General features: G+C 40.6%; 1 protein-coding gene across 2 annotated transcripts in view; it reads right to left on the bottom strand.

The window, feature by feature from the left end:
* NEK7 (NIMA related kinase 7) overlaps positions 1-19,502 on the bottom strand; it is a 149,674-nt gene extending 130,172 nt beyond the window's left edge. The window contains exon 1 of one of the 2 annotated variants that reach the window (XM_059413044.1): positions 19,427-19,502. The gene's annotated coding sequence lies outside the window, so the exon portion shown is untranslated. Of the gene's footprint in view, positions 1-19,244 lie in introns of both variants that reach the window. The other variant, XM_059413043.1, reaches the window with a different exon arrangement.
* Between the last annotated feature and the right edge of the window lie 1,522 nt (positions 19,503-21,024).

Genomic DNA, 21,024 nt, shown 5'->3' with positions numbered 1-21,024 from the left:
TTAGAAAACAAATATGTGTCTTCTCTTATTTTAAATTTTACTAACGGTGACTTCCCAGATTTTTTTTATAGTTCTTCACTCACTACTTTTTGGTGGATTATCAAAGGAAAAAATGAAATTTATCTTATGATACATAATCTGATGCAGGTTGGCCAAGGACTGATTGTACCAGGACACTTGCCCCTCATACTCTAGCCCTGAGTTATCAGACTGTAAATCTTATAACCACGGCCTATCTTTCTGAGTTATTTCTGGTACTCCGCACTATTTCCAATCCTGTATAACAGCTGCTTAGTCTTATTTCTACATTTAATTTGTTTCAATGCTTATTTCCTAGTGCTTTTGGACAAAAATGTCCTTCTCCCCCATTTTGAATTTTCTCATTTAATTTTTTCTCATTTAAAAAAAAAAAATTTAAAAAGCACACATGCAATACATTTTCTCGAACTCTTGAAAATCTGAAAATACCCTTCCATCTTCCTCACACATGAACCATAATTTGGCTGCGTATACAATTTTTTGGCCACAACCCTTTGTTTTGTTCTCTGTACACCTCTGAAGCAATTGTTCCGTCACTTCTTGCATTTTGTGTTGCTGTGTTTAAAGTGTTCAAAGAGAATACTTTGATCCTTTCCAATTTCTCAGATAAAGATATCAGCTCCAGTGACTTTTGTCAGCTACAGTTAAGAAGTGTGTATGTAGGGGTTGCCTGGGTGGCTCATTTGGTTAAGCCTCTGCCTTCAGCTCAGGTCATGGTCTCAGGGTCCTGGGATTGAGTCCTGCATCTAGCCCTGCATCTAGCCCTGCATCAGGCTCTCTGCTCAGCATGGAGCCTGCTTCCCAGCCTCTCTCTGCCTGCCTCTCTGCCTACTTGTGATCTCTCTCAAATAAATAAATAAAATCTTAAAAAAAAAAAAAAGTGTGTATGTATTTGCTATTACTTCATCTAGGACCAGCTTAGAATAAATCAAGATAGTAATGTGATTCACCACTCTAAGGGGCATGATAGGATATTCTTTTATCTGCCTTTTTCATTTCTATACAAAATACATCTTTTGCTCTATGATCAATAAGCAATTCTGCTGATTCTCTTGCTCAGGTTTCCTTTGATTATTCATCCTTTTATTATTTAAATCAATAATAATGCATTTGCAGCTGGCACATAACCTGCGTCCTGCACACTGGTGATTTATGCACCAGGAGCTCCGGAACCTCATTTCCAACGCTACTTGTTCTTTCTGCCTGATTGCCAAAACAGAAATGTCTAAAATCTGAAATCTCTCCAACCCATTGTACACTGTTACTCCCTTTCTTAGTGAATGTCATTGCCACCCAGTCATCCCATATAGTTCCTAGGTTATACCAGATGCTCTTACTACCTCAACGCCATGTAGGTCCTCTACTCACTCTACCTCCCAAACATCTCTCTGCTTATCCTGAACCCTCACAATTCTTGCTACTACTATTAACAACTGTTTTGCCTGACGTTGGCAATATAATTCCCACTCTATGCACTCACCATAATGATCTACCTAAAATGAAAATCTAGTTATGGCATATTCCTTTAACGAATGAAACACACTTTGGTTAGCCTTACTTCTGGTTTGCCAGTGCTTTCCTTCTTATAAATCCTGTAGTCAGCCCTCATAACCACTGATACTTCCTCCAAATTCTAGGCTATTTCATACCTATGTGCCTCTGACAGAGGTTGTGCTAACTTACTGACAGCACCCTTCCCAAGCCAGTCTGCCCGGCCAACCTCGCTTCATCATCAGTGGCCCTCTGCCTGGGTGGTCAGTTGGTAAGGCATCTGCCTTTGGTCCAGGTCATGATCTCAGGGTCCTGCGACAGAGTCCAGCTTCAGATCCCGGCTTAGCGGGCAGTCTGCTTCTCCCTCTCCCTCTGCCCACCCACCCCCATACGTACTTGCGTTCCCTCGTGTGCACTCTTTCTCTAATAATTTGTAAAAATATTTTTAAAATATAATAATCAGTGGTGCTTTGTAAATACCTTCTGAAATATTTGTCTTAAAGTATTCTAGTGAATCAGTCATCTGTCCATCTGAGGTCCTAATCATTAACAACACTATAGCAACTACTACTTAAGGGCAGAATCCATTTCTTCTTCCTTTTACCTCCAGTACATATTGAGGTCTAATAAGTACTTGAATAATCAAATTCAGAAAATGAGAAGTTATCATAAATTCAGGTCCTAATTAATTCGAATTTACATGAGCATCTACTTCTGAATAATTAAAAACCAGCTATCCTCCCTAAGTCTCAGTTTAGTTCCCTCTGAAGGAGGTTCGTAATAAGCACATAGCATGTGGTGACAGCAAGGTCTAAATCCTTACCTTAGAGTAACAAATACAGGAGCTTCCTATGGCCAAGAAATAGTTGGAAGAATAAAATATTAATGCTTCTCAAAGCGTTAAGTGATGTGTATACAAATGTAATGATAGTATGATCTTTTCTGTTTATCTTTACAGAAGAATCTCCCTGAGCGGATGTAAGAGACAAGTGATCCCTTACCAGCCATTTCAAAGAACTTTGGCCCAAAAGCTTTACACAGACTTTCCATTTGTTTAGTTTACTGTGGGCAAAAGACTCTGTTACAAATACAATAAATTTTCCCTTATATTTCCGCCATGTCATTCAGTTACTCACAGAGCAACAACTAACCCTTGGCAAAAGCACATGATTACTAAGCTAACCATTCTGCTGTTAACACTAGAAAAATCATGGCAACTGAATGATACCATCCAGGCTAAAAAGACCGACAAATAAAGAGCTATGATTAAATAGGTTGGACCCATTTCCCAACTTGATTATAAAAAACATCCCACTGAATTCCTTGTACTAAATAATTCATAGCAGTGAATTCTATCATAACAAAGCTGATAAGACCCTGTGGAATACATAATAGTAGTTGGAAATGCTTCCATTTTTGTGAATTATTTATTGTAAGGTCATTTGTTTTAACAGACTTTGGTCTGTAACAAGTACTCACTAACCAAAGAGTCATCAGAAAAAAATTAAAAACACTCCTCATTTAAATAAAGGGAAGTTTTAGTAGATTTTTTCCAGAATTAACACATGATTGTACATTTTATCCTTATTTTTAAAAGCTTATTAATTGCTGTTTATTCATACTTTTTTCACATACCCACTCTACTAGGCACTGTTCTTTGTACTTTTTCCTGAATTTCCAAAATCCTCTTTTCTTTACATACTATAGTTTACAGTAACCATAATAGTTTTTAAAAGATTTATCAATTATTTCTTTTGATGATCCTAAAAATTAAACAAGTAAACTGACACCTAGAACTGAGTAGTAAAAAATGACCCCAACACAGGTCCAGTGAACGTTTTCACTCAAACCTCACCCAGACCCTCAAAACGTTCTTGAGATTTGACTTAGTCATTAAAAACAGAGTCTGTCTAATGGATAATTAGGTTAGTAGGACATAATCAGTGTTTAAAAAACAAAGCTAGTGTTACTTTACTTCTGGGAAAACTGCCTTTTCCCTCTTCCTGCCTGCTCTCTTCTCCACTCAAAAAGAAAGAAAGCAGAAGAACAACCGTATCTCTCGATTTTCTTCATCTCTTTTTTACTGTGCAGGGACTTCCAATGCAAAGCAAGTTAAGAGAAAATTAAGAAAGGAGAACAAGTATGTAAAAGCCATTTACTCATAGGCTACACAAAACTTTCCTAACTTTAATAAAAATATTTTTCAATGTATTTACTTATAAGGTAAATCATGATTATATTTTATAATTTAAAATTGGCCTTATGGAGCACATGGGTGGCTCAGTTGGTTAAGCACCTGCCTTTGGCTCAGGTCATGATCCCAGGGTCACGGGACATTGGACTCCGTGCTCCTTGGGAAGCCTGCTTCTCCTTCTCCCCCTTTGCCTGCCGCTACCCCTGCTTGTGCTCTCTCTCTCTCTCTCTGTCAAATAAATAAATAAAATCTTTTTTAAAAAAATAAATAAAATAAAATCGGCCTTCTAAGAAACTAAATGCAGCTGCTGCTATTTTATTCTTGATAACACAGAACTGAAAAAGCCTTTGAGTGGATTATACAAAGTTAACCAAGACAGCTGCTAAGCAAACATTCTCACCAAACTCTGCCAAGTTATTTCAGTCCTGACCTGCACCATCCTGCAATCCCCCTCCTGCTCTTTTTCACCCACCACGAAATCATGCCAAACTGTGTCCGTGTATCTGTTAACATACACAAACACATATACAAACAAATGTACTTTCTCTGGCATACTTACTATGTGAAACTATGACTTTAAGGAAATACTACCGAAGAATAAAGATTGTTATTTTATTTTTTTAAAGATATTACATTTATTTATTTGACAGACAGAGATCACAAGTAGGCAGAGAGGCAGGCAGAGAGAAAGGAGGAAGCAGGATCCCCACTGAGCAGAGAGCCCCATGTGGGGCTCAATCCCAGGACCCTGGGACCATGACCTGAGCCGAAGGCAGAGGCTTTAACCTACTGAGCCATCCAGATGCCCCAGGATTGTTATTTTAAATTAGCAACAGGAATAATAAACATAATGTTTGTTCATCAGAAGCTATCTGGGATTTTATGACAGACTTGAAATATAAATAACTCACAAAAAAAATTTAAAATCAGGTTAATAGTGATTATAGACTTACCAACACTAAAATATATATAATTGATATCTAAAATTTTATTTTCAGAAACCTTCTGAATCTATGAAAATCCAATCCTCTAACCAAAAAATCATAAAATCTTAGAAAGACAGCAAAGAGAAAGAAACTTTAGAAGCACTGTTTTATTAAGGATGCAAATGGCATTATTTGGGTTTTCACAACAAAACACTTTACCTTACATAGTATATACTTAAAGTCCGACAGCAACACGTGAGTTAACTTTTAGTTTCTCTCAGTATTTTGTTGAGTATTTATTTATCTTCTTTTAAGTGAGCAAGGATGAACAGGACTTCTGACACACCTTCTCTAAACAGACTTCCCTGCTACCCCAATAACCCACTGCCCCTCTATACTGATGACACCACAGCTTTACACCAGGCAAGACTTCACTGTTGAGCTGGAGCTCCGTATGACCAATTGCCTAAATAGGGTCACTTGTATATCCCACAAACAGCCCAAACTCAACATGAGAGGCCTCCTCCTCCCACCACACTTGGCTAGTTTTGATGAATGTAGCGTCAATGAGAACTGAACACGTTATTCTCTACTCTCTGCTTAAACACCAGGACTCTGAATTTTAAGCTGATCCAGTTAAGATTTCTTTTTTGTTCTTCATCAGCATTAGGCACTATGACAACTTTATCTATGACTAAAGCAAACTGTATTCCCTTGTATCTTAGAGTACTTCAACTCTCACTTTCTCTAGCCAACAAGAAGAAATGTATATACCATTTGATAGTCATTTGATTTGTAGGGACTCTGCATGGGAGGACCTATACGGTTATCTTAACACTAAAATGACATGCAAAGACCAACTGCAAACACATTTTGTAAATACATGAGAAGACTTCTAAAACCATACCGGGACAAAGTTTGATCATACTACTTACTGCCTATAAAAGACTGTGAAGAAAGTCAAAATTGCAAAAGAATTAGAAAATATGCCAATAAAAATGGAAGGCTGTACCTTTCCACACTTAGTGAGAGCCATCTATATAAAGCACTACCCTCAATGAGGCAATAAATACCACGGCATAAATAAAACGTCCTAAGTGAAGTTGCTAATTGCTTTATTTCATCCTTTTTCAGTTAAAGCCACAGTTACTCAAAGGTGGGGGCGAGTGGGGTAGGGAGATAAAGGTGCTAGAACTTCAGGCCCCTGCCCAAACTGTGGGCCCTCCTAGACGCCTCCTCTCTCTTACCCATCCCAACCCATTCAGCAGGTCCACTTTTGAGCACAACTGACAGGTCTATTACAGCTGCTGGGAATACAAAAAGGATTCAGGCAGTTTGGATCCCTCAAGTTATTCCCAGGAGAGACAGAAGAAAGGACTTTGAGAGCATAAGGAAGCAAGTACTCTGACAGACACCATCCCTGGGAACTGCTACAAGAACTGGCAAGAGAGGTGCCTAAGCAGGCTGTCAGGTCAGCAAGGCTTTGCAAAGGAGACACGGGAAGTTGAGTTCTCAAGAATGCGTGGGAGCTAACCAGGCAGAAGAGAGGCAGGACATTCCTGACTAAAGCAGGGAACAAGGAAGGAACCACAAGTAACGCAGTAAGACAGGAGAGTCTGACGCAACAGACGCCAAGAGCCAAGGGCCCAAATCACATTTTTCAGAGACGAAGGGATTAGAAATTATTCCAAAGATAGTTAAGTGAAGGATGTTAAGCAAAGAAAAAACAAAAAACAATAAACAAAACAAAACAACAACAACAACAAAAACCTTAAGTGGGTAGACGGTATAGAGGGTGGTTCTTCAAAAAAAAATTTAAAATGTTTAAAAAAAAGCACACACAGATTGAAAAGGACATAAATACATAAATAAATTTAACCCAATACTAAATTTCAAAAGGGGGAAAAAAGAAAGCAGAAACTACAGTAGGCTCTGTTTATAAAAAACAAAATAACACTTTTTCTTGGTAAACTAAAAGTGTTCTATACTGTCACCAAAGCCTGGACTTTCCAGTCTAAACTTTTTTCATATATCCCTTAACACATTTTCTTAATACATTTTTTAACAAATCTACCTCATGGCTGCCTTTATAATAATCTTGATTCAATTCTGACACTAGTTCCTGATACGTGATCACCTAAAAACCAGTAAAAAGATATCAAAGCACTATAGCTTTCATTGCTATTACAATCAAAATTTGAAAACATAAAGGTATAAATAACTCCTTACAGTCATATTAAAGGAGAGGAAGGGGGCCAATCTTCTTAGTATTGTATGGGGGGCCTTTCATAATGCAATATCTGGGTATCTTTTCTAGACTCATTTACTATGTGCTTGTCCTTTAATTCATGGAAATACACTGTATCTTTGGTCCACCTGACACAGGCCTTTTGTAAGTAGCTTAAATGTTTTTAAAATAATTATTGACATTGTGATTGTTCTTTTAAACTTCCAGTAATGAAAGCAACGAAAAGATACTAAATAAAATAGATCTATTTGAAGAGGATCCACCTTTTTCTCTAGATCAGCATTTGATGGCCCAAATCAAAGGATAACCTTCATCAATTCCCAATTAGTAGTTATACTTAAGAGGGGACTAATTTCCAGTAGTAACCTAGTTACTTCTTTATTTAACTCAGTTCAATGTTTTCCTCATGAGGGGACTGTCAGAACATCAAAACGGGATTCATTTGGTGAACACAACATGGTCAGAATTTTTTTTTTTGGCAGAGAGATGTTGCCTGGCCACTGAACTTGAACTAGGAATGGGCTTGCCTCTAAGGAAGAGAGCTATAAGGATATGTGATACACGGTTTAATAAATCAGGCTCACATCAAATTAATCTGACTGTTGGTCCTGTTTTAACCTCATGTCCTAATTTCAATTTGTTCCCTGTTGCCCCAGTCTCTAACTTGTACCTACCTGCTAAACTTACCCTTCTTGACTCCATAACTCTTCTCGTTTCTACCAACTTCACATCTACCCATTTATCCTAGTCCTGGTTGTTCCCATGTTATCCTATTCTGAGATCTTCCAGAACTTAAATTCAAAATTCAGATACCAAACCCAGACTCCCAAACTAGATCTCTGAATATCCCAACACTTACCACTTACTGATCAATCTTTCTCTATCACACAGTAAGGTGTTCCTCCTACCATGCCCTATGGGCCCTGCAGAGACATGCAGCTGGCCATCATCACAGACTTCCCTGAAACCAACTGCTCAATTGTCCTGGACATTCTTTCACTCTAGGATCTGCCCAGACCTTCCGCCCCATATCATCACTGGGAGGCAATCACCTGTCGTCCCCTGAATGGCTAGTTCTGACAAAGATGGTCCCAGGCCCTGTAGGAAACACAAGTATGTACAGGACATGATTCATACCTTCCAGAAGCTTATTTTCCAGGAAGGAAGCTAAGACAAGTAACTACAGGGAGAGTCAATAGGTACTAAAGGCCCAAAGAAGCAGAAGGATGTCTTTATATCACTATACTAGGGAAAAGCCTCAAAGGATGAAGATAATTAATATAGCAAGATTGAATAGCTAAAGCACAGAAAATAGGCATTAAAAGGAGGGAGAAATGCATAAAGTAGTAAAGCCAGAAAGGGTATAAAGGGTATAAAATTTAACTTAAAAAAAATGGTCAAACATGACTAAAATATAGAAGAGTATAAAGAAGTGAATCTAGAAAGATAGGTCAGGGTCAGGCTGAAAGCAGAGGTTCTAATGTAGAGCCAGGCAATAGGATGCACTGTTTGGTCATTCCTGTGCTCCCATATTCTGTGATTAATAAAAACTGAAATATTTTTAAAAGCATAAAGCTAGATCTTTTTAGATTATTTTTTTTCATTACTCACTCCCAGCTACGTACCAACAACCCCCAAATTTCTCCTTCTTCAACCCAAGAATTGGTGCAACCCAGTAGGAAAATGGGAGAACATTAAAGAACAAATAAAGTGAAGAGAATCACAGAATCATTCATCTTCCAAATGCTGGAGATGCCCAGAGATCAAATGGTCTGTCCCTTGGCTTGCAGGCATGTAAATCGTCCAACTTCAGAGAAACCTCACCTCATTGTGAAACTAAGCTTAACATTCACCCCTGTCCAACCCACTGGATCATCTTCTGAAAAACATATGCAAATACCCTCACAACGTTCACAAAAAAAAAAAAAAAAGAAAAAAAAGAAAAATGGGCATTCATGTCTTACTGTGGAAATAGTGACATTCAAGAGATAACAACACAACACATGAACCAAAAAGGCCTTGGAATGGTAGTAGCACTACCTTATCAGGGACCACACACTGGGACAAGGGTCCCAATATATACTATGTCAACATCCTCATGGCAGCATTACAGTCCAGGCTCCATTTTATTATCTGAACTATTCATCACATTACCAATGCTCTCCCCTAGGCTAGACACTCAACTCCTAAACTGAATTCTATAAATATTAATTTAGTTCACACTAAGAGCTGGACTCTGTGCTTGGCATTTGAAAAGATATAAAAATGAACGGAACGTACTCCAGGACTTCAATACCTTCTTTATCAAGCTGCCTCTTCTTATTATGTGAAAAAAGATAGGAGTAGAAATGGGGTCAAAAACAACAAGGGCTTGGACTGATTTGATGAACTCCAAATTAAGAAAAACATGTTAAAAAACACCAACAGAAAGTAATTTTTAAATGACCAAGCATTTGAATGAATGAATGAACTTGAATAAATGAATGAATGAATGAATGACCAAGGAGGCTTTCTTGAATAAAGAACACAACTTGCATGCAGAGATCTGTATCTAATGACAAGGAGGGAAGTTAGAGGCGACTCCAGTACCAGACACTTGTTATCAGTGGAAATAAGGCAGTCATGGAAAAAGGAACAGGTTACTCATCATGATGTTCTTGAATACTTTCCAACATGGCCAGATACGCAAGACATAAAAGCTTGGTGCAGCCAAGCCCAGAAACAAATAGGTAGAAGCAAGGTAATGGTGAGTAGAGGCAAACTCTCTAGGTGCAGGCAAAGGGCTGTTAGCCTTAAGCAAAAAGCAAACCCTCTCAGAGGTAAGGAAGTGGTAAGCTTTCACACCTAACTGAGAGAAATACTGTAGAAATGCCAAAAATGGTGAGAACAGCATGCACCATAAGCAGTACATTAACAAGGGACCATTTGTTGGGACAGAACAAAATCTAATACTTACATGGCATTATTTTCTTTTACTTGTTTGAAGTAGAATTTTCTCATTTGTTATTACTTCGATTGTTGTTTATAAAATATTTATACTTTATCTAAGTGATTTTCATTGATTTATAACCATCATTTCAATGACACCTATCCCGTGTTTGAGCTGAGACACAGGTTACACATGCTAGAAGAGTCTAATTATTAGATATAAAGTGCTCCAAAGGGCTGCACACCCCAGGCCAGAAATGTTAGCAGTAGGAATGGGCTCTCATTACAAATAAATATTTTTTTATTATGTTCAGTTAGCCAGCATATAGTCCATCATAAGTTTTTGCTGGAGTATTCAATGATTCATTAGTTGCATATAACACCCAGTGCTCATCCCAACACGTGCCCTCCTCAATATTTTTTTTTAATTAAAAAATATTTTTTTAAAAGACCACATGGCATTTCTTAGTGTGTCCTGAGGAACACCTACATTAGAATCACCTGCAGTACTTATTTCAATTGGGTTCTCATCACAGACCAGTGGCTTTCCAAATCTGTATTTATTATAAAAATCATCTTGGTTGTTTACATTTTATTTTTTTAAAGATTTTATTTTTAAGCAATCTCTATACCCAACATGGGGCTCAAACTGACAACCCTGAAAGCAAGGGTCACATGCTCTACAGACTATCCAGCCAGGCACCCCCCGGGTACTTGTTTTTAAATGCCAATGCTCATACTTAATAAATCAGAATCTCTGATACAGACATTTTGAGGATCACATTTTGTATTTTGAGCAACGCAGTAATAGGACAAATCCTTTGAAAATACAACTTATCTTGGTGGTAGCAAAAAAGTCACCCATATATTCTTGAACAACTGTACAAATTTTGTAAATCATCTTCAATGTATAAACAGATACAACTCTTCCAAGGAATCATGAATAAATCCTTTAGGATTCATTTGATTAATCTCTAATCATTCTGCTTTGTAAAGCAGAATTTTCACTGAAACAGGGAACATATAAACGAATGGACAACCAACTTCTAAGAGATGGTTATGGCTATAGAAGTAAAGGAGATAGAGCCAATCACGATCTCTGAATCACAGCAAGAAGAGAAGATACTAGAGGAGAAACTGGTCAGTGGCACTGCAGAACATTTCAGGTGTATATACAAGAAGCAGTGGGGGCACATAAGTTATTTTCAATATACCAAAATGACAAGCAACCTGAAGGCTGGCTCTTATGAGTCAAGGTGTCTAATATATAATGAAGTATGTACTTATGAAATATTGACCACACAACCACTCATGAACTTTCTAGCCATTAGTATCCTATGAATTGCCTCTAACGAAACGCTCCTTCCTGGGACTGGCCTCCGTAATGATAAATTTCTTGTCCCACTTGGATACTATTAAATAGTGAGGATACAGCAACACACCCTACTGTTCACCCTACTGTTCCTCATTTTAGAGGGAAAAGAAATACTTCACCCCTGTGCGATCAGGTACTCAAACACTTGAAACTTAAATCAAGGCCCTGATGTAGGCAATCAGAGATATACTGTCATCACTCCACCAGCAAGTCTCTATCAAGCAAGTACCATGAACAGAGCAACATTCTGCTAAATTAGGAGAAGTGGGGAAAAAAGAAATCACTGTGCCTACTATCAGAAACATTACAAAGGTAACAGAGGCAATACTGACTGTTAAGGAATCTAGCAGAGTGTGGGTTAGCAAGTTTACATCCTTGGGTTTTGTTTATTCTCACAATAAATGAAGAAGGTCAGTTTAGGTAACTTATAAGTTTCCTTTCAGTTCTGAAAATAACTGACTTAGTGAATCATACACTTAGGTCTCCTAAAGGAAACTATAAGATGATAATGGTAAATGGAAAACTTGAGTTTGGAACAGCTGTTTTGTGGTAGCAACAGGCTACCAACTGCAGGGGCGCCTGCAGGGTTCAGTTGGTTGAGCTTCCGACTCTTGATTTCGACTCAGATCATGATCTCAAGGTTATGAGATGGAGCCCTGCATCTAGCTCCACGTCAGGCTCTGGATTCAGCGGGGAGTCTACTTGAGAGTCTCTCCTTTTCCCTCTGCCCCTCCCCCCACTCATGTGCACATGCGCACTCTCTCTCTAAAATAAATAAATAAAATCTTTTTTTTTTTAAGATTTTATTTATTTATTTGACAGAGAGAAATCACAAGTAGTTGGAGAGGCAGGCAGAGAGAGAGAGAGAGGGAAGCAGGCTCCCTGCTGAGCAGAGAGCCCGATGCGGGGCTCGATCCCAGGACCCTGAGATCATGACCTGAGCCGAAGGCAGAGGCTTAACCCACTGAGCCACCCAGGCGCCCCAATAAATAAAATCTTTTAAAAAAAGAGTACTAACTGCAGATTACATATGTAGGATAACCTGGGCACCTTTATCTCTTGGGTATAATTTCTGCACAATCCTAAAATACTCTGTTCAGAATAAAAAGATCAGAAATCTGTAATCTGTATGCTGAAGAATCTGAAAAAAAAAAGTATCGATTTAGCTTGTTAAACTTGAAGTGCAAGAGTGACTGCTGATCTTAAAAGAGGAGAGACACATAGGAAGAATGCCATGTGACAGAAGCAGAGACGGAAGTGACAAATGTCTAAAGCCAAGGACTATCAAGGAATGCTGCCAATAGTAGAAGCTAAGAGAAAGCATGGAATAAATTCTCCCTGGAGCCTTCAAAGACAGCATGGCTGTATGGACACCTTGATTTCTAATTTCTGGCCTTTGGAACTATGAAAGAATAAAATTATGTTGCATTACGCCACTCAATTTGTGGTACTTTGTTGGGGCAGCCCTAGGGAACTAACACAAGTGTTAAGAGCCAGTGCCCAGAGCGTCCATTTCCTGGACCACGGCAGGCAGAGTATGGTTCTAGAGATGCCAAAACAGCAGTATCTTCCTTATTGTGGCTGTGTCTTCATCAGGATAGAGACTGTGTACTCTCACACTGGCAGATTTAAGATCAAGAATGAGGCAGCAACTCCCTTGGTGGCCTGGTATTGGGAAACTTTGCTGAAGCAAAATACCCTGTGCCCCACAACCATCAAATACTATTAAATACAATGCAGTAAGTTCCTTTACAAAAACAAAGAGAATGATTATGGAACAAGAGAACTGTTTAATAAAATACAATTCTTTACCAGCAGTTCATATTTAAACACTCAAGGTCATAAAGTAATAAAGCAGAGCTGAAAACAATATGCCATTCGACAATGAAAATATTTATCAAATGTATAAACTATATTAAAACTTTATGTTAGATATATGTTGAAGATATTAAAAAATGCCAGTTTTTATTGAATACATTCCCTGCCACTACACTATTCTTAGCGTGTTCTAACACCAAAGACTATAAAGAAGTTAATTTGTAAGCCGCCATGAGAAACAGAATAAACATCAGTTTTTTTCCCATAAATTCAAGCCATCAATAAGCATTCTTTCTGTCTATCTTTCAATTTACTTGTATTTGTTAAATGACAAACCATGCCTGGAAATAAATTGTTTGGATAAGGTCATGCCATTTGCCTACAAAAATTAACTACTTTCCAGTTCTGGGTGTCTTTTTGACAGTATATAAGCCTATCAAATTATTTTACTATATGGTCCACCTGTTAGATATAAAAGGCAATGGAAGATTTGCAATCCCTTACCTTTTAGAAGTACAATAACTTTTCTAAACATATCTATGCAATTTTCCCAATCATAATGTAATAGAGGATATGTGGCTTCGTTATGATTAAAACTACAACAAAAATTACATTAATCTGTCAGGTATATATGAGAATATGAGGAAAACATTCTAAAGATTTTTTAAAAATCCAAATTATAAGACTACTAGAAAGAATATTCTTAGTTTTGCCATTTTTAATCAGTACTTAAGGATCTTTTTTGCAACTCCCATTTTTTACTGTCCAAAGTATAAGGCCCCACCAAGCCTCTTGTGCTTTTTCCTGCATGAGGAACCAAGAATTAATGCCTCTTCCCATTCTCCAAAAAACATAAAAACATGAACTCAAACATGGGAACCACTTAATTATGAATATGGAAATCACAAGGTAAAGAGGAAGAAGAATTCAAGTAAAGAAGGTAGAGATGGCAGGAAAGCTAGCTGGAAGCCTGGTGAGATCAAGCTGGGCCCAGGCAGAATGGGAAGCTGGGCCCAGGCTGGGCAACGGAGCCTGCCTCAGAAAAACTGAGAACAGCAGATGCGTTTCCTACTGCGGAACATCTAAAAACAGAAAGAGGTGAAATGAAACTAACACTTAGAGCCTACTATCCTATTTTTACAAAGATGTTTTCATTTATTCCTCAAAGCAATCTTACCTGAGCTGAGAAAACTATAGTCCCAACAAATCAAGTAACTCAACTAAGGAGACAAACCTGGGCTTCGTGTTTTTCATAATAAAAACAGAAAATGATACTTGTGCACAGGTTCTGATAAAGAGGCTCACTGTAGCTGATGGCAACTAGCCTGGTAGCTCTGAATGCCCTGGGCGCTACCTGACCGCTGAGAGAGGAAAATTCTGGCACACCCAGAACCCACTCCTGGCTAGGGCTAGGAAACTCTACCGAGTTGATGTCAAAGCGGCTGCATTTTCCATTCCATTCTCAGGCTTCTCAGTAGCTGCACCCAGGTCAGCCTACAGCCAATTCTTCAAACAAAGGGAGGAGGTACCCACACATCCCCAGGCTACACACACCCTGACTGCTGGCCCTCCCACAAACAGGCCTTTTCCAGTATTTCTTTTTTTAAACTGGGGGGAAAAGTCTTTTATAAAAGACTAAGTCAATTTTTTTCAAAAAAAAAAAAAAAAAAAAAGTCTGCCTACCCTCTCGCTCATGCCAGAAACTCCTTCTAAAAGCAACAAAGGTGGTCATTCCAATAGGTTTAATATGAAAACTATGAGTTAAAGAAACACACTAAAATACTTTTATATTAGAGTTATCTGTCAATCAAGCAAAGATTAAATATATGACATCAGATTTCATCTTGGTTTAGTAAGGAAGAAGCTGGATAGTTACATAGTCATTCAATGTCTCAGGATGGGTGTGGGATCCCCAAGGAGCAAAGAATGGTAGAAAACCCTGAAAAGGCAGATAAATCTAAAAGAGGTTCATATACTTACAAAGCCTCTGAAATGAAAATTGGGGTATGAATAAGTGGGCATTATTCTGAGGGGATTGGGAAAGATCAAGAGATTGTAAAAAATGTCTAAAACCAAAAAAGGCCATAGGTACCAGGTTCCTTGGCTGGTCAAGCCTCCAACTCTTGATCTCAGCTCAGGTCTTGATCTCAGGGTTTTGAGTTCAAGAAACAAAAAAGGCTATAAATACTGCTGTGGAAAATCCACATCAAGTCAAGTATCAATGGCCCAAAATCATATTTAGATCTTTGGTATTATATTCTAGAGCTGGGGTGGGCCTCCAACCTATTTGTATAAATAAAGCCTTATTGGAACACAGCCATGACCAACTGGTTCAGGTACTGGCCATGACTATAATGACAGAGACCACACGGCTCACAAAGCCAGAATTATTTACTAGCTGGCCCTTTAGAAACTTTACAAACTCCTGTTTTGTACAAAAGCAGCCTGGAGTAAAAAAGTTACCTTTAATGACTTACACTGATTATCAACAGAAGACCAATGGTAAGGTTTACAGGAAGAGGTCTACTTCCATGAAGTAACAGAAAACATGTATTTCTAAATTTTTACAGACCAATTAAATAAGTTTCATTCATGTATACACTATTTTGATTAACACCTTGGATAGCTAATACAAAACAGCTCGTTGTAAGCACATTATATAAACAGTATGGCAGAGCAATTATTTTGACAAAAGTTTAAAAAAGCCTTCCTGCACAAGAAAATTAAGAAATAGTTCATGATCATCTGTCCTTCTCATTCCCACCGCTCACTAAAAACCATGAAATAGGTTCGTTCAGTGTTTTCATCAGAATGAAAAAAATATTTTATATAGACCTATAATGTATCATACAGAGATAATCAAACTATTAGTCACCAAAAGAGGAATCAGCAGTTTAGAAGTTTTATAAATCTAAGAATGAATCATTCTACATTAATTTTACATATATTTAAATATTCTAAGTGGCCATTATATCCTGTAAATAAATATATTTCATTACAGTCATATAACTAAATGTTACTCACCAATATTCCCTTCAAAAATGAGGGGAGGAGGAAGTAAACTGAAACAATCAAAAGTATGAAGAAACACTTCTTAAAACATCTAGCTATGTATTTATGGAACGGTCAATAAATTGTTGATAAAGCAATTCAGAGCAAACAATAACTATATGTGTCATTTCCAAGACACCCTCAAGTATTATACTAAGTATACGGCCATGTTTTATGCATATTGTACTAACTAGAGCAAATATCTAAAGGGACAAATATTTTAATTGAAGGAAACCAGGAATGTGGACAAAGTGCAGCTTTGTGCAAATGCAGCTACATTGCAAATTTTTTAAATACCAAAGCCCATTAAAAAAAAAAGATCAAAGAAAACAAAACCTGAATTTTTCAACTTATTATCTAATTAAGCAACTTCTTTTCCAAAATTGCATTTAAGTAATCACTATTCTCTCCTGTCCAGATACCCCAATGTGGCTACATTTGTAACATTACAAAGATACATTTTAAAACATGAAAGAGTTTGGTTCCAGAAACTCAGCAAACTCTCTAATGATATCTCAGACCACATCTTTAAGTGAAAAAAGAAACCTACATTTCAGTAAAGGCACAATAGATGAGAAAAAAAGAATACCTAAATTTTGGTGATAAATCAGAGCCCATAACTGTCAATTGTAACCACCAGGAAGACAAAGGGAAGTATGAGGTTAAATACTTACACAAACTAAAACTGCAACTTCTGCTCATTTAAAACGACAATTCTGATTTTTATGATTTGGGTTATGTTATTATACTGGCCTTAAATCTCCCCTCCTCCACCAGTATGTTGCCATCACACCAGATGTGCTTTCCTCATTCTTGGAGTAAGTGCTGTTTTATTGGGCTGGAAAAGAGCTCTTGAAATTGTCCAGCCAAGAAAATGTGTAAGTGGGAAAGGGACTGGAAGGTGCTACAGGTGTGATCTTCATAAATAAACCGAGATAGTTTCAAGTATAGAATAAATCTGCACTCAAGTTACGCTCTTTACTTTCTAAATTGATCAAGATTTTTAACCGTGGCAAGACTCCCAAGTATTGTGGAAAAGCTTCACAATTTAGATTCTGACATTCTTTGGTTTTCATTTACAGATAATTTCGGAGCAAAACTCCATCAGTCCATCTGGACATTTAATTTGAGGGCCACCTTCGCTTCTTAACGACCAGAAAGCTTCAGGTGCAGAAGTGTGTTCAAGATGTAGCTCACTTATGAAACGAGACGTGCACGAGGAGTCAGAAGAAACTGGAACCTCCACCCCTTTACTTGTACGCATTTATTTCTCATCCCTCACACTAGAGTCCCTCAACCAGCAGACATCCTTGGAAGAGGAACTTTCTCCCTCCTCCGAGCCCAGGGCCGAGGTAGGAAGTACCCGCCCACCCGAGCAGGGAACGGCAGTGTCCTCGCCGCTCATTGGCTGCGGAAGCCGTCAGTGCTGCAGAGGGCGGGGCCTCTCGGCTCAGAGCAGAATCTCAGGCCCGCTCCTCTCCGAGGGTCCGGGGATTCCCCACCCCCAGAAAAAGCGGCCAGCGTCCACTAGGGGTTCCTTCTCCTTTTTATTTTGCGGGCCCTCTTCTTAAAGTCCCCATCCAGTCTCTGCCCGTTTGACTCCTCCACGCGGCAATTTTTCAAAGCTCCAACATCTCTTTCCCACCCCAACAAGCTCCCAGTCTAGGACCAAACAGAAAGATGCTGAGGTTTTAGGAGTGAAGCAAGCTGTGGACTGGATCTCCCGAGGGTAGCAGAGGATTCCTTCCTCTGGCAACGAGATAATTGCTTAAGTCTTCGGTCCACTGTTTTAAGGGCACTGGCTTTCTCCAAGTACTATAAAGCCAAGAATACTAGGTGTCCACACAGTAAGACTTGCCACAAGGTATGACAGGGTTAACTGAATCCCTTGTTGAACTGTCCACCGTTTTCAGGGTTTTGTCCGGTTGTCCCTAATAATATGCCACTCTTCGACCACACCCGCAGCAGCTCAAGCCCCAGGACAGACTTATCACGCGTGCATGCTGTACTTTATCCTGTAAAGCAACCTGACAACACAACTGCTCTTGCCTACGCGGCGTATGCATACTTCTGGAAACTACAAACTCTTCGGAGTAAGGATTAGAAACAATGGTTCTAGTCATGATGGGCACACAATGCTCTACGAATTACACGTATTCGATTTTTTTCAACAGCGTCCTTACGATCAGTGGTCGAGGAAAAATCACTTCGTTTTTGTGATGTTTTCAGACTTTCAGTTCCGTCACCAGAACTGCTCGAGGATGAGAGAGAACCTACTGTAAGGTAAGTAAATTTTTAGTATTTACCCCTAATAAGGACTACAGCTAAGAGAGAGCATGATCTGTGTTTGACACATCATCTCCCGAAGCCCGCGGTACACAGAAAAGAGGCAACAAGAGTTCTTCAGATCTTACTGTACCATCCGCTAGGTTGCTGTGTTGCTTCCTGACACTGTCCTAAGACAATATGGTCTTCTCGTTTTTCTTTCGTGGGGTCCCCTTCCTCTCTCTGACTTTGGCCTCAATTCTCAAAGTAATTACTTGCCATTGCCACCATCACCATCTCTATTGCCTTGCGATCTCTCTCACGTTTGCTGATCCCGACAGGGCCCCGAGAAAGCCCAGCCTCCGACAGGTTAGGCCGTCCTCCCTGTACTTCTCCAGACACTTCAGCTTCTCCCTTCGCTGCGCGGCTCCCACCACCCACTCTCCCCGCGAACTTCACTCCTCTAAGTCTGGTTGCGGCCGAATCCTGACAGCTGGACCTGACCAATCCGCGACGGATAAATAACCGACGGCGCCAATGAGCAGCAGCCGGAGGGTGGGAGGCGGGACTTCGCCTAAGTTCCTCGGGTCCTGAAACCAGAGACCTGTTGCCGCCGCCGCGGTGGCCGCGGAGTTTCTTAGTTACCGCAGCGCCCACGGCGGCCTCCGGCCGCCAAAGCCAGCGCCAGGCACCAAGTTCCTGCCGCCGCTCCCGCCACGGCCAACGACCCGGACCGAAACCCCCACCCAGCTCGAGGGCGGCGCGCCCCGCCCCACCTCCCCCGGCGTGGGGATCCCGGAGGCCGCCCCGCGCCCTCCCGACCTCCCCCTTCCCGCCCGGCTCCCGCAGGCTGCCCCACCCGGCCGGGGCGGCCCAACCCCGGCGCCCGAGACCCCGGCAGCCACTCACCAGGAAGTTGGGAGTTTTCCGATCTCCTGCCCGCAAGCGACCCGGGGCGGGAGGGCGGCTCGGCCAGGCGGCGCCGCGGAAAGGCCCGCTGGGCCGGGGGCTGTGGCTGCGAGGCCGGGAGCCGATCGCCACCTCCCGCCGCGCCGCCCCCGCGGACGCTCGCTGCAGGCGCGGGCCCCTACCCTGCGCACGGCGAGGCGCGTCCCGAGTGCGAGCCTAGCGGCGGCCCATCCTCCCGCGACTCCCGCTCCTCCTCCCCCGGCCGCCGCTGTCAGGAGTGTAAACATCCCGGCATCCCCGAGGAGAGGGGCGGGGCGGGCGCCGGCCCCTCCCCGCGCCGGGAGCCCCGCGCCGCCGGTCCCGCCGACTGCGCGCCCGGGCTGCCCGCGGGGCTCCGCACGGCGCTGTGTGAACGCAGGGAGCCCCGTCACCTCCCCGATGGAGCCGAAGCTGCTCTGAGGGGCCCCTCCGGCGTGCGGATCGCTGTTGTCAGACCCAGCGAGGGGTGGGGTGCGTCGATCTGCCTCCTGAGCCCCATTCCCCTTCTTTGGGCCAACTTCCCCGCGCTAAGCACACCTTACATTTAAGTAAGAGTCCTAGCATAAAGAACAGTGGCCTTTAGGACATTTCTGAAAAGTAAAGACTTTGTTTGGTATTGGGAATCATTGAGGGGCGGGGTGGATATCCCAGACCCCTAGTACACGAACTGCAAAAGACTTCATTACTTGAATAATTGGGTACGTATTACTGGAGATGACAGCTAGGAGGCAGTATGGAGTCAACCACGCCTTCATCTGAATCTTTGTGCAGTGATTAACTCTGTGACCTGGCAGCAAGTTATTTCACCTCTCCGAAGTATCATTCTCTTTGTCTATAAAACAAGAATGGTAATAATAATGATCTCTGGGACTAAGGTTAGACTTAAATGAGATAAGCAAGGTACTTAAATACAAGAACCTAGCTTATAAGTACTCATTAAGTAGTTGTTACTGCCCCTAGGTCTTTCACTAGTTGAATCCCCAAAGGGATTCAACCCAAGAATGAGTGGATTATAGCTCAAAGACTTAAGAAGTTACAACTATGGAATTAAGATTTGGAAAGTTTGTTTTTTGAAGGAAAAAAACGTCAAGATCTCAAGAGGAGATGTTGATTCCTTTGGTTCAAGAAGTAATAATAAATGTACGAGTCACTGTTCTAAGGAATGAAGGTGCAACGGTTACCAAGATACAAAGTCCTTGCTGTGATGGAGCTTACATTGTACTAGAAAAGGCAATAATCGTCATCATAAGCCAGTAAATGCATACTATGTCAAATGGTGATTCATACAAAAATAAAGCAGGATAAGGAAACGGGACAAGGAGCATGCTGTTTGAAATACATTAACCTGGGAAGGCCTCTCTGACATTTGAGCAGAGACCTGAAGGAAGTGAGAAAATAAGCCATATGTCGGTCTAGGAGTAAAGCGTTCAACACAGAAGGAACAGCAATGCAAAGACCCTGCCTGCGTGGAAGTGGGCTTGGCATCTGTGAGGAATAGCCAAGAGGTAAGTGTAGCTAAAATCCAGGGAACAAAGGGAGAGCACAAGCAGATTCGATCAGAAAAGGGGCTGGGGTACAGGAAGGGGACAAATGTAGAAACTTGTTAAGTTTTAGAATTTATTCTGAATGAAATGTAGAGTCATTGGAGGGGTGACCAAATCATGCTCCGTTTAGGATACAAGAGCCGCACTGTGAAGAGTAGATTGCAAGTTAATAACAACTAGAAGAGGAAACTATTCTA

This window comes from Mustela nigripes, chromosome 10 (assembly GCF_022355385.1).
Source record: "Mustela nigripes isolate SB6536 chromosome 10, MUSNIG.SB6536, whole genome shotgun sequence".
Classification (NCBI taxonomy): domain Eukaryota; kingdom Metazoa; phylum Chordata; class Mammalia; order Carnivora; family Mustelidae; genus Mustela; species Mustela nigripes.
Note: the sequence above shows the minus strand (reverse complement) of the source record. Positions and strands in the feature narration are given on the sequence as shown.